We start from the raw sequence: 14,693 nt of genomic DNA, 5'->3' as shown, positions 1-14,693 counted from the left end.
GCGCACCGTCAATGAATGACACGTTTAAATTGTTTTTCCAATATATAAAGCTCACTGGATTTTCAATTTTGGCGAAAATTTAAGACTTTAAAGTGCGCCTTATAGTTCTGAAAATACGGTACGCCACACAGGAATCTGGGGTTGAATCCTCGATCTCGTAACTGCGAGCCCTTTGCGCTAAATCCGTCTTCCGTGAGTTTGTGGATCATCGCGCTCGCCATTTTTGTAAACAAAGGCTAGAAAAGTTAGCTTGGCGTTTCTTCTAAAACAAGACAATCCGCATGTTTTGCAAGCCGCTAGCGAAAACGGAACACGCGATTTAGCCGTAACAACGCGGTCACACGGCAACCCCCGCGTAATTCCGCGTGAGCCGCTTGTAAACTTTGCATTTCTACCGCAACTTCACCGCGTCCCGTCCAAGCGAGGACAGAGACACGTGGCGGGACGGCGGAGAGATTAGCATTTTCGGCGTCGGTGGATTTAGCGATTTTTGGCGCCTGTTTTCCGTTTAGAAGGATTAGCCGACGAGGTTATTGTCACTGGGATTGTTTTGGGTGATGACGGTGATGGGTTTTATTTTCGGGTTGCGCGCAATTAGCTCAGGTGAACGCTACGTTTGCGGACAGATTAGCGTTAGCGGGAAGCGACGCGGCCTCGTTTCTTCGATTGAGAGCGCAAAAACGTAAATATGGATTTGGATGCACTTTATTTAGCGGTTGCCATTGTATCGTTGTCGCAGAAATGCTTAAAGGGAACAAAAGGATTTAAAAGGGGGAAAACAACGGTTAAGTATGTGTTTTTTTTTTACCTCTTTTGTGGGTTTTTGCGGTGTTTTTATTCATTTCTGGATAGTGGCTTTTGAAGGGTAAGTAGTTCTAATTAACATCCATTTGAATAATCTGATTACAACAATGAGAGTCGTTTAAAATAGTATTTTGTAGACAAAATGAGGGATTTTAGGCTTTGCGTTCAGAGTTGGAAAAGTCAAACATTTTTATCTTAAATTATGAGCAAAGAAGAACAGTTGGAAAACTAAAAACATTAATTAAAAATAAAGAAATAAAAATAAATAAAAACATTGACAATTGTTAGTGACTTTGTCAAGCAGGGCACAATTTTTCAAAGTCAAAAAATCCACTTAAAAATCTTGGAAATTTCTCCAAGTCCCTTCACACTTAGATTTTGGTGGATTTTGTGTGTGATTTCCAAGATTTGAGTGGATTTTTTGAGTGATTTCCACGATTTGAGGGGATTTTTTGAGTGATTTCCACGATTTGAGTGGATTTTTTTCTAAATGTGAAGGGATTCTCATTAAAAAATCCACTAAAATCTTGGAAATGTTTCAAAGTCCCTTCCGCACCAATTTCACAATAAAATACCAGATACACATAAATGTATTGACATTTTGTCAAATACCAGATAAATACCAGATACACATAAATGTATTGACATTTTGTGGTATTTTATAACTCAAATCTAGTTTTCGTATATTGTAACATTCATTTACATATCAAATCATTTCCTACCCTTCAAATTTGTCAAAATAGAAGTACCACCCTTGCTCTGTTTTCCACAAACATCTCCCTCATGGCCCTGACTATCACCTGGAGGCAAGAAAGTCACCCCATACCTGATTAGTGATGATGAGAAGCTAATTTAGTAGTTGCCATGTCGCTCTCTTTTCTCACCTTTTTTTCCCTCAGCGTCATTTTCATCTTTGCGTGAAGTGTCGACAAATCTGCTTCTTTTCTATGTTTTTATCTGCACATTTTTTAAGTGTTTTTTTTCTTCTTTTTTTTGTTCCATAGGGTCCTCAAAGAGCGCGTGGAACGAAGAAGGTGACATTGTCAAGTTGAGTAAGTGGGAAATTGCTTTATACTCTGATTTGACATTGACCAATCCTGGTTATGTGTGAGAGAAAAACGAGAGATAGCTTGAGCTAAATGTTTGCTCGCAGGTTAGCCCGTTGTTGACAGATGGTATTTATGCCAGATCCCTACAGATTCCACAAATAGCATGAAAAAAAGGCGTGGCTTAACCCTTTAACTGCCATTGACGTTTAAAGCATTCAATATAGGGATACCCAGAAAATGTATTAAGTAGAAGGGAAAAAGTACTAAATGTATATATTTTTTTCATCCAATTTGAGTAGCGCTATTGCTAAATTAGCATCTTTTAAAATGGTGATTTAGGCAAATCAGGAAAAAGGAAGCTAATTTGATTATTTAACAAAATATGGGGGTAAATAAATAGTTTAAATGATGTAATTTATGGAAATAAATGTATAATTGGTCGCCCGATATAACAAATTAAGCTCTTTTAATTTGAGTTTGTTGGATATTGACTTTTTTTTACATTAATAATGTCAGCTAAATTAGCATCTTTTAAAAATGGTGATTTCGACAAATCAGGAAAAGGAAGCTAAATTGAATATTTAACAAAATATGGGTGTAAACAAATGGTTTAAATGTAATTTATGTAAATAAATGTATAATTGGTCGCCCGATTTAACAAATTAAGCTCTTTTAATTTAAGTTTGTTGGACATTGACTTTTTTTTAACATTAATAATGTAAAAAAATGTATGTTTACAAATGTTAGCATTATGCTAACCACTGAACTTTGACTCCGGTGTAGAGTTATAGATTTATATTAAAAATACGGTAATAATTAAAGGCTTGGGTATAATGCCGAGTTTTATTTTTTCCTATTGGACCAAACGGGGGTGTCAGAGTACTTGTCTCCTCCTTAAAATTCCCTGAAAAAGAACCTCGGCAGTCCACGTCGGGAAGATTTGTCGGAAGGGGAGGGCGAATCGGTGAGGGCTTCACTAATGAGCCACTTAATTACATCTGGATGCTGATTTGCTCGCGGGGATGGATGTTGTTTGAGCGAGAGAGCGGACGCCATCCAGAAAGCGTTTACTGAAATGGGGGAAGCTAATTATCGCTGTCTGAGGCCATTACGGTATTAATTTAATTTGGGAGAGCTGTCGCTAGCTCATTAACACTTCTAATTAATTCATTGACATCAGAATGAAGATGTTTCACTGAAAGTGACACCTCTCTCTCTTTTAACCGGTTGTTTAACTCATTGGGCGCCAGGCGTCCAATCATTTGGGTTTTTCTTGCTGTCGATAGGCCATGAGTTCATTTGGTTATGATACATTTGGGTGTTTCGTCTTGGTGGGTTGGTGGATTGGTGATTTCGATCACCTGCATTTGCTCCGGCACCCTCGCGAACCTTGTGAATTAACTGTACGTCATTTTGAGGTTGTGGACGCAGCTAGAACGACAATCAAAATAGTCAAGTTCATTTGTTAATGCTCAGGTTGACGATGAATGGGTGATGTTAGCGCTAGTTAGCGCTAGCGTGGGATATCAGATTTGGCTATAATAATTAGATTTTATTTTTAATAAATGGATTAAAAGAACTGGATTAAAAGCCCTGAATATTCAGTTTTTTATAGATCTAAAACAATGTTTATTTGAGCTTTTTTTAATGTTTTTAGATTTTACTAAATTATTTTTGAACTAAAAACATAAAAAAATGATTAAAAAATTCAATTATTGATTTAAATGGGGGAAAATCAGGAAATTTTAATTTAAATCTATACTCTTCATTTGAATTTGATCCTAAAACAGAAAGTTGGCACTCATGATTTACTTTCCCGGGCCGCATTAAATGAGGCATTGGGCCAGATTTGGCCCTCGGACTGCCACTTTGACACACTAGCGTCTAGTGTGATGTCATAGCAATGGCGTCAAAGCCAGTAGTGTAAGGCCACTTGACTGTACCTGACGTCTGTCGGTTTGGGATTATTAGCACGTAGCGCTCAGCGGGTCTCGTGTTGGAATCGGGGTGGCGGGTGGGAGGGGCCCAGAGGGGCCCGGAGGGGCCCGTTCTGTCTCTGTGGTAAATTTGATTAGGACATGACGGGAAGAGGGCACCCCGCGGCGAGGCAGGTGCCCCTCACAGCCGAGGCGGCTTCGCTTCTCCGCTCGCCGCCGCTCCATCTGTGGCGCCCGTCTCGTGCTGTTTCCTCCTTTGCTAACTAGTTGGGGAGGAGTTTGTCACCGGCTAGCTAGCTAGCTAACCTGGCCTTTTGTTTTTGTGTTTCTCTCGCTATCTTACATCGACTGACAAAAAAAGGCTTATCTATTTCGCCAAAAATATGCTAGGCTAAATTAAACCTCTAAATTGCCCATAGGCCCACATGCTAAAAATATTCATGCTAGGCTAATTTAGCCCTTTAAATTGCCCTTTTGTCTCCTTCTGCCCTGTGATTGGTTGGTCACTGATTTAGGGTGTCCCTAACCTGGTGCCTGGCGCTGGGATAGGCTCTGGCACCCCCTGCGACTTATACTTGATTTATAGCTAGGTTGGGGATAGGCTCCAGCACCCCCTGCGACTTATACTTCATTTATCGTTAGGTTGGGGATAGGCTCCAGCACCCCCTGCGACTTATACTTCATTTATAGTTAGGTTGGGGATAGGCTCCAGCACCCCCTGCGACGTATACTTGATTTATAGTTAGGTTGGGGATAGGCTCCGGCACCCCCTGCAACTTGGACTTGATTTATAGTTAGGTTTGGGATAGGCTCCAGCACCCCCTGCAACTTATACTTCATTTATAGTTAGGTTGGCCTTATAGCCAGGAATTTACAGTACGTAAATGGGCCCGCGAACCTCGTGTTGGACACCTGTTATTTTTATGGCTGAATTCCACATAATCCAACGAGGGAAAAAAAACAAAAACAAACACGAACGCAGCTTAGTCGGCGGTGAGAAGAGAAGAGGAGAAAAGGACAGGTTGCGGCGGGGCCCCCGCGGCGCCGTCCCGTCGAGTGTTGGCCAACGCGTCCCTGGCCGCACATATGTCCACTTACGCCACTCTCTCTAATTAGCTACTCTCGTCTCCGTCTTTTTTTCTGTGGAAGGACAAGGGGAAAAAAATGGTTGCTAACGATACGCTAACAGCAAAAGTGCTTATTTTCAGAGGTGGAAATTATGTTGAGGCCAATGCAATGGTGGAAGATTCAGGTTTTTTTGTAGTTTTTGTAGTTTTTATGTAGGTGTCCAATCATGATCAAAAGTTGTTAAAAAATTGATGAAAAAAATGATTAGAAAATCGTAAATTAGTAGAAATAAATGGAAAATATGGATTTTTTTGTAATATTTTCGATCTAATAGGTTTTCCACATTTTTTTGTTTTGTTCAACTCAATTTTTCGATTTGTAAACTATTCTTTTTATCAAAAATGTATCTATAAATAATTATGTATTACTCCAATGCTTTATGAATATTAGTCATTTTTCTTAGATTGCCATTGACACATTTTCCATCCGTCCCTCCCACCTAAAACCAATTGGACATTTTCAATCCCCAAGGTAAGCATGATAACAATGAAATAATCATAACTCTCTATGTTGTCTTCTCTTTCATCTTTTTTAAATGAATAATTTTCCAATTTTTTCCTTTTTTTTTTAATTTCCTAATTATTTTCCTCATCCCAATCCAGTCATCTTAAGGGTTAACGGTCTCCCGGTTTTTGACGAGTGTGCGACACGTCCTTATCTTGTCTTTTATTTGTGCCACGCAGGGAGGGCCAGAGCGACTTTGACGCTTAATTATCAGCGGCTGCTTCATCTGCGGAGAGAAGCTGATGACAGCTAATTAAAGATGAGGTGATGTATATGCGCACACGCTCCCTTGCCCAAAGACCCTCCCCTCCCCCCTCCCACCCCCATCTCATCTAACCCCGAAGCCCAATCCCCTCAACACACCTCCATGCCGCCTCCCACCTGCCAAATTATGCACCCACCATTGCCGGACACTCGCTATAGCACAATGGCCATTTTGTTTCTGGGCTTTATTGATTTTTCCCCTTTTGAAAGAGTGGTTGCTTGTCACAGGGTCACTCTTGTGACCTCTATTATAGGGCGTAAGGAAGCCAGATGTGGCTCAGGAGCCGTATGTGGCTCTTTTGATGGGTGCATAGGGGTTTAAGTTAACATGTGAGCTAAACTGTACCTCTAGTGTTGCGTTTATCATTTTTTTTTGATAGAATTATGAGACTTTTTGTACTTAAAGTTGTTGAAATGACCCTTAAAAGCTTTTTTTTTTTTTTTATTTATTTAGACTTTGAGTATGGTTTTCTCAGAAAATCACATTTAAAAATAGGAATTGTTTATGGCTCTCTGTTAAAAAGTTACTCATATTAATTTAGATTGTATATGCACTAACGTGAAATATGTTAAGCACATTCAGAGTGCAACAATTAATCCGTAAATGGAAATCTTATTTAAAAAATGTATTGTTTTGCGCTCTTTCTGTTAAAAAAGTTACTCAAATCTTTCTAGATTGTATTTGGACTAACTTGAAATATGTTAAGCACACTCAGGGTGCGACAAATAAGCCATAATAGGGATGTCCAAACTTCTTTTTGTTTCTCTAAGCCTTGTTTTTTTTTTTTTTTAAAGGGTCAACTTGAAGTCCTTCCACTTTTAGTTGTTAAAGTGACAATCACAATCTGATAAAAACAAAAAATACATTAAAATATCATAAAATGTTACCTAACTTTAGCCTAAACAACATATTCTAACAATCTAGTAGTCATAGTGGCAAAAGAAAACCTATAAATTGCTCCTGAGTAGTAGTCAGGTCTGGCTAAACTTCAAAAAAACTGTGATTTATAGTCCGGAAAATGCGCTATATACAACTTTTCAACCCTCAGTTCATAAATAATGTCCAGAATGGAATTTGGATTCATATTCCGTCGCTCACTCCCCCTCAAACAATAGTTTAACATTCTAACTTTGTCTATGAACCCATTCACTGACAACCATAGACGTCCAATCCGTACAAAGGATTGGACGCTCATGTAACTTTAAAAAAAAAAAAGTCAAGTTGACTTTTAACAGATGTTAAAAGGTGCTTATTTAAAGCCAAAGCGTCCTATTTCCTCCCATTTTTTTTGCGCCGCTTCCAAACCCCAATGACAGGCCGGTGACATCACAGCGCCATATTTATGAAAGACGGCGTGGAAGGTTGCCGTACGCCGCCGAGAATCGGGACGTATAACTCAAGCGTCGGGCGTCAGATTTACGACGGGCCTTGCTCAAATATGTTGACGCTGACAGAGTACGAGAGGTACAAAGCGTGTCCTTAACATCCTGGACGCCGTTTTTCTTTCATAGGCCGCTCAATGTAGGGTCACGGCGCTCTAACCTAGCCGCCAGGTTGTCGTTGGGCCTCTTTTTGGCGCCGTTTCGCTCTTTTGAGAAAAGGAATTGAGGCCAAAAAAATAAATAATATATGGAGGAGAAAGATGGTTTTACAGTTGGGTGTAAGTGTCTGTTAGATGATTATTTTGGGGGATTTAAGGCAAATTTAAGTGGAAGGACTTCATGTTTTTTTGTTAAATCAGCATGATTTTGCCATGTTATGTTAAAAAAAGACGGTTTGTCGCAGTTTTGGGTTTTTATTGAGTTTTGTAAGGGTTTTCCAATTTGGTTTGAGGTAATTTGGCTAAAAAAAATCGTCAAAAACAATCATAGTTAGACTTTAATTAGTTGTTTTTTTAATTATTTTTCAATTTTAAATAATTTTGTACTTCACAATATTCAAAGAAAACTTCCATAATGTAAATAAGGACAAAGAAAAATAACCTATTTATTTTTTAAATAAAAATACTCAAATTTATTACTATTATTTACTTAAATCTTGCAAATATTCTAATTCCCTCAATTATATTGCGTACTACACAAAAGTAAGGCACCCAAAATATTGATACAAACATTAAAAATTAAAAACATTTTTCAAAATAAGATACAAAAACACCCTAAACAACAAAATAATTAATCCAAAATAGTCTCAAAACACCCTTCACACGAAAAAAAACTTCAAATTGACCCCCCAAAACTTTGAATTGGACACCTGTGTCTAAATCCTTCCATCTGCAGTCTGCTTTACCACCACCAGGGGGCGCATGACACATACTACGGGCCCACACTTTATGGCTGGGTGATGTCCAGCTGCTCCTGTCAACACTCCAGCACAGCGTGTAATTCACCCTTGCACACAACAGCAGCTGAGGCTTGAATGTAGCCACGCCCACAACACACACACACACACACACACACGAAAGGGAAAGCGCACTAACAGAGACAAAGAGATGGGAATTATGGGAGGTGGGCTGGTACACTTTGTTTAAGTGGCTTAATCAAAGGGACGTCCTCACAAAGCTGGTTTGTGTGTATTTGTGTGTTAGCTAGATAGACTGAGTCCAAGTTCCCCTGCAATTATCAACTTAGCCCCCCATTCCCACCCCTCAGAGACCCAAGCTGCTGCGCCCATCAACAACTCATTCAGACCTTAACAAAGCCAGGCCACGCCCACCCGCGCACGCTTGCCCGCTCGCCCGCCCTCTCGCCCGTTCATAAGGGGCAGAGGTTTGATTCATGAGGCTAATTGGAAAACAATTTAGGAGGCAATTATTTAGTTTGCTGATCTTTTTTCCATCCTCCTCCCCTTCTTCCTCCCGTCAGACGCCCTCTCTCTCTCGGGCCGCCATCTGTTCGCACGTGTTGGCCCAAAGGAGTGAGATGGATGGAAGACTGCTGGTGAAAAAATGCTACTGCATCCGGGGATTGAAACGGATGTTGGGTTGCCAGGTAAGGGCTTTTGTCATTGAGATCTGTGATGTGTTATCCTGCTAATGTTTGGTTTTAGTCGGAAAAGACTCAGGCTAGTTAGCATTAGCAATTGATTCAATATGCAGTATGTGTAGTCTACAACCTATCAATATGCCTCAAAACCTAAAGGAAGTCACTCAAAAAAATGCCCCAAAACCAATAGGAAGCCACCCCAAAAAAATGCCCCAAAACCAATACGAAACATCTCAAAATCAATAAGAAATCACCTGGAAATGCACCAAAACCAATAGAAAGTCAAGTGGAAAAAAATGCCCCAAAACCAATAAGTCACCCAAAAAAATGCCCCCAAAAGTAACAAGAAATCACCTGGGAATGTACCAAAACAAACGGAAAGTCACCCGAAAAAATGCCCCAAAATCAACAAGAAGTCACCCTAAAAAATGCTCCAAAAATAAATAGAAAACCTCTGGAAATGCCCAAAAACCAACAGAAAGTCACCAGGAAAATGCCCCAAAACCAACAGGAATCAAGGGAGATAAAAAACAATAGAAAATCACCCAGAAAAATCCCCAAAACAATTGAAAGTCACCCAAAAAAATGCCCCGAGTAACAAGAAGTGATCTTAAAAATGCCCTACAGCAGTAGAACAATAGTAAAACATCTGGAAAAGCCCTGAAACCAATCGGTAGTCACCCAAAAAAATGCCTCAAAATCAATAGAAAGTCACCCGAAAAAATGCCCCAAAGCTAATAGGAAAACATCTAGAAATCCCCAAAACCAACAACAAGTCACCCTAAAAAAATGCCCCAAAGATAATAGGTAAACATCTGGAAATGCACCAAAACCAACAAAATCACCCAAAATTGACCTGTGCGTACCCTAAAATGCCCACAAAATGACCTCTGTGCCTAATATTGACAATGCTAGATGTCCAATTCCCTGATATTGTCTGTTTATATTCTATATATTGTCTACCCCGCGCAACCCTTGTGAGGATAAGCACCCACACATCCCCGGCCAGATGTCTCCTCCTCGCACAGCTGTGCGGCTTTAGCTAAATGTCGGCGCCGCTGTTTACCAAACTCGCTCTTAATTGTTAACTCGTTTGGAATCAATTGAAGTCAATTTGCCTTCTAAATGAAGTGGAAAGTTTACGGTTAAAAGCTCGCGAGGGCGCCGGTGACGTGCGGCGGCTTTCACGGCTGCTGAGGGATGGTTATTAAAGATGAATTTATGGACTAGTGGCGAGCACGCAGATGTGGATTTGCTGAGGAAATCCAAGCCAGGCACGTACAAAAACTCGGCTAAATTCGGGTTGGGAAAAAATCGGGTTACCGTAGCTTTAAAAAAAACTAGTTTCAAGCTCTTTCCTCACTAATGAATTTAAATACGGGAAAGTTCAAAGGTCAGGCCAGTCGGCAAAGGAGGAAAACACATGGCCGCCGCCCTTTCCGCCACATGTTGCGACGTCACCCGTATTTTCCCAAGAAAAAGCCACCTAAGGATCCTTATGGTGCGTAAATGGCCGTGATTGATGACGTGGTTTTTCTGTGTGTTTTCCAAGTAATCCATGAAGAAAGCCTCTTCCGGGGGCTTCCTCTTCCTACCGGGGATATCCGGCTGGCATCAAAGGGAGAGAGCGCTGACCTTTGACCTGGCGACCTCACTTTTAAGCGGGTGCCGATCCATTAACTCCGGCGACAACAAAAACACAGGTGAGCTAAAGTCATGAAGTAGAAAGGGAAGGATTGTTGGTGTTTTTTAATGGGATTGGGCTATGTCAAGTTCAGGAGGTCACCTGGCGGCCAGTGACGGCAATGCACGTCCAAAATTGGTTTGATTGACAGGAGTAAATTTCACTTGAATCATAATAGTATGAGTGGAAAGTGGTTTTATTTAATGAGGGATAGCATATGTTAATGAACATGTTTATATTTAATTTTAACGCATTTAGATGTGTAAATATGTAAGATTTCCATCATTAGTGCTTTGTAAATAGTATAAACTTTAAACTCTTTTAAACAGGACTATAAAGTAAATGTTTTATAAACACAGGATTTGTGTTAAAGGTCTATTTTTATTATGAAATAAATTTTAGGTGCCAATTGTTGACATCAAAATAGTCCAAATCTTTAAAAAACATTTTTTAAATGTATAGCAATTTTTTCTGATGATTTTTATGAGAGAAAAAGGTTAGCAGAAAAATGGATGATCTTATTTAATAATTTTACAATTTTATCTAATTTTATGTAATAATTTTACATTTAGCTAATTTTATTTAATAATTTTACATTTTTCTCTGATTTTATTTAATAATTTTACATTTTTTATCTCATTTTATTTAATAATTGTACATTTTTATCTCATTTTATTTAATAATTTTACATTTATCTACATTTATGGAATAATTTTACATTTTTATCTAATTTTATATAATAATTTTACATTTTTATCTCAATTTATGTAATAATTTTACTTTTATATCTCATTTTATTCAATAATTTTACATTTTTATCTCATTTTATTCAATAATTTTACATTTATATCTAATTTTATTCAATAATTTTACATTTTTATTTAATTTTATTTAATAATTATACATTAACTTACATTATAAGAAACATTTTAGCTAAACACCAATATTATTTTCCCCTTTTTTATGTCCGAAAATAATTGTTTTTGTCCCTTTTTTGACCCCAAAAAGATTAAAATCTACAAATTAGGCAATGTTAGGCGATCACGTCGTCGTTTTCACAACCAATAACAAAAAGTCCAATTTGGCTAAAGCGTTGTGCGGCTGTGCGTGTAAACGGGAGGCCCGCTGCATTTTAAGTAGCCCTCCAAGCCCTGGCTCTTTTATTTTCTTTTTTTGGTGTCTTTTGTCCCTCATGAGTAACTTATCTAAACTGTCTGGCCGCCCCACGCCGCCCGCCTCTTGTTTAGTATTCGGGCGCACATCTCCGAGAAGCCATTAGCATGAAAAGGCAGCCATTGGCATGCAGATGGCCGCCTCTTAGCCACGCGGCTAATGGCGCTAGCCACTTCATTAGGTCACTTAGGGTAAACTCTGTGTTAGCGCTAGTGCTAATAAGTAGGGGCCATAAAAGAGTGCCTGTTTATTTTTGAACTAGCATGAAAAGGATTTGTATAATAATATATAAAAAAGATGGCTCAAATTGGTTTAAAACTTGACATACATTAAAATAAATGGAAGGAAATATCGAGAATGTATTTGAATCAAAAAAAAAATGGAAAAGGTATAAAAAAATAGGGGTGAAAATGTGATTTAAATGTATATATTTTTTGAAGATGGAGATTTTGCTTTTTTACAATTCTTGCTTATAATGAATGATGGCTGTTTTTCCAGAATTATTTTTAAATAGTATATTTAGGACATGGGTGTCAAAGTGGTGGCCCGGGGGCCAAGTCTGGCCCGCTGCATCATTTTGTGGGGCCCGGAAAAGTAAATGATGTGCTGACTTTCTATTTTAAGATCAAATAAAAATGAAGAGTATAGATATATATTAGATTTCCTGATTTTCCCCCTTTTAAATCAATAATTGTCATTTTTTAATCATTTTTTCTGTTTTTAGTTCAAAAATAATTTTGTAAAATCTAAAAATATATTTAAAAAAAGCTAAAATAAACATTGTTTTAGATCTACAAAAAACTGAATATTCAGGGCTTTTAATCCAGTTCTTTTAATCCATTTATATAAAAAAAATCTAAATATTATATCTAAAATGGTCCTGACCCACATTTATAACCTAATATTGGATTTTTGTGGGTAATTAACCCTGTAGAAGACTTTATAAATTAAAACAAGATGTAGTTCTAACAATACATTTTGTGTTTTTGATGTTTGAAGGCCCAGAAATCGTTTAAAATAGTTGCTTTTTGTTACAGAAGGTGTTCTGTGGTCAGAGATAGCAAAACATCCACACTGACCCATGAAGTCGACACCATGTGGAAAGCCAATATCCGGTGAGTCCTTAATTTATGACCCTCGGCTTTGCTTCCTCACTCATTGGCCGCCATCGTCGTGGTCGTCCTCCCTTCCGGCTCCTCTCGGGTTGCTCCAAACAATTAGTTCCCCCGACTTGCTATCCACAAAGCTCCCTTTAAGTTAGCGCACGCGGCGTCACACATGTCGTAGCGCCACTGAGCGGAACATTGTTGTGGGAGCACCGCCGCACAAGACGCCCCCCCGAGTCCTCTGCTGATCTTTCACCTCCAACGGCGAGGGGAACTTAAGGTTAACCGCTGGCATCTGCCGCACAGATATAAGCTAACCCCGGTTAGCGCTAGATGCCTACCTATAATAACCTACAATGCTTTAGCCTGATACTATATACGTGCTTGGGTCATGCTAAATGTGTATATAATTGTGTGTGTATATGTATACAGTGGTATTTCTACATATGAAATATTCAGGTTACAAAATGACAAACAAAAACAAACATGCTTTTGTGTCAAAGTGGCGGTTCGGGGGCCAAATCTGGACCGCTGCATCATTTTGTGTGGCCTGGGAAAGTAAATACTGAATGCTGACTTTCTGTTTTAGGGTCAAATTTAAATTAAAAGTATAGATGTATATTGAATTTCCTGATTTTAGCCCTTTTTAAATCAATAATTGTCATTTTTTAATCATTTTTTTAGTTTTTAGTTCAAAAATCAATCCAAAAAATATATTTAAAAAAAAGCTAAAATAAAGTTTGTTTTAAATCTATAAAAAATGAATATTCAGGGCTTTTAATACAGTTTTTTTAATCCATTTATATATAAAAAAAATCTAAATATTATATCTAAAATGGTCCAGCCCGAGTCTGACACCCTTAATTTACGTGTTTGTGTACATTGTGTAAACAATTTGCATTTGTTATTCATTTTAATGGCTTCCTACATTTGAATACATATTTCACACAAAATACTTTTATCATTTTTAAAGAAATGAGGAGGTAGTATTACAGATCGTAAAATTAATTCTGCTAATTCAATATAAAATGCCACTACTTACAGATAAAAAAAACAGTTACAAAACCACTTTTGGAACCAATTCATTTCATATATAGAAGTACCACTTATCATATAATCTGCCAAAATTAGTTAGGCAAAATTTCCACCAAATCCGACCAATTAAATAAGCGAACTATTCTTGTTTACCCTCCCAAAATTGCCCAAGCTCACAGATTCACCCCCCGAATTCCAAGAAGAATCCCCCCCCCCCCCAATCTCGTCAATCCCATGCACCCACAATGTCATCCCCGAACAAACCCCAAACATTAGAAGCCATTGATGAAAACTGATGGGTGGCAGCTTGTCTCGGTAGACCCCGAAAGGAGGATTGACAAGCCAACGCAAGATGCGGCGTAGGATAAAAGATGGATTAAGGTTACGCCACAGATTGGCAGCGGCACCCCCTGCTAGCGCTTCATGTGCGCCGACGGTAATCTGGGAAATGCCAGACTATTTGTTGCAAACAGCCTCGAACTGGAAAAAAAAAGCCATCATTACGAATACACTTATCCTGTGGGTGTGTCTATCTATCTATGTATATGTGTGTATATGTGGATGGGTGTGTGTATATGTTAGTGTATCAATGCAAAGCCCCTTAAACGTGATAATGACAGCTGTAATATCTCCTCTCGACTGGTTTCTAACACTCTACTTGCATGTTTATGTATCCGACATATTTGAAAAGCTTGTTGTGCTAACCTATCAGGGAAGGATAATCTTTAAAATGTTGTTTTTTTTGCGTTTTTTTGACAGGTTTTTGCTCTAGAAATGTTCATTTTGTTCCCCCCCGACGAGGAGGAAGACATCAATGAGGCTTTTGTCGTCGCCAAATGGATTTTTTGGTGTGTTTTTATGGCGTATGTATGCGTGTGTGTGTGTTTTACGCTCGGACAGACGTTACGGGCTCGCGCATTCGCCGTCATCCATGATGGTGCGTACAGTATGTTTACACACGGGTGTGTGGTGGTGGGTGTCTGGAGCCGTGCCCCCGGTTCCCGACACTCAAGCGGTGGGGTGGCCC

At 38.7% G+C, this 14,693-nt stretch overlaps 1 long non-coding RNA gene across 1 annotated transcript; it reads left to right on the top strand.

The window, feature by feature from the left end:
- Positions 1-1,806: 1,806 nt before the first annotated feature.
- Positions 1,807-14,526, top strand: LOC144198472 (uncharacterized). The gene is made up of 6 exons (XR_013326720.1): positions 1,807-1,856; positions 5,602-5,686; positions 8,549-8,674; positions 10,221-10,371; positions 12,563-12,640; positions 14,426-14,526. It is a non-coding gene; the product is annotated as an uncharacterized LOC144198472 (long non-coding RNA).
- Positions 14,527-14,693: the final 167 nt, after the last annotated feature.

This window comes from Stigmatopora nigra, chromosome 6 (assembly GCF_051989575.1).
Source record: "Stigmatopora nigra isolate UIUO_SnigA chromosome 6, RoL_Snig_1.1, whole genome shotgun sequence".
Taxonomy (NCBI): domain Eukaryota; kingdom Metazoa; phylum Chordata; class Actinopteri; order Syngnathiformes; family Syngnathidae; genus Stigmatopora; species Stigmatopora nigra.
Note: the sequence above shows the minus strand (reverse complement) of the source record. Positions and strands in the feature narration are given on the sequence as shown.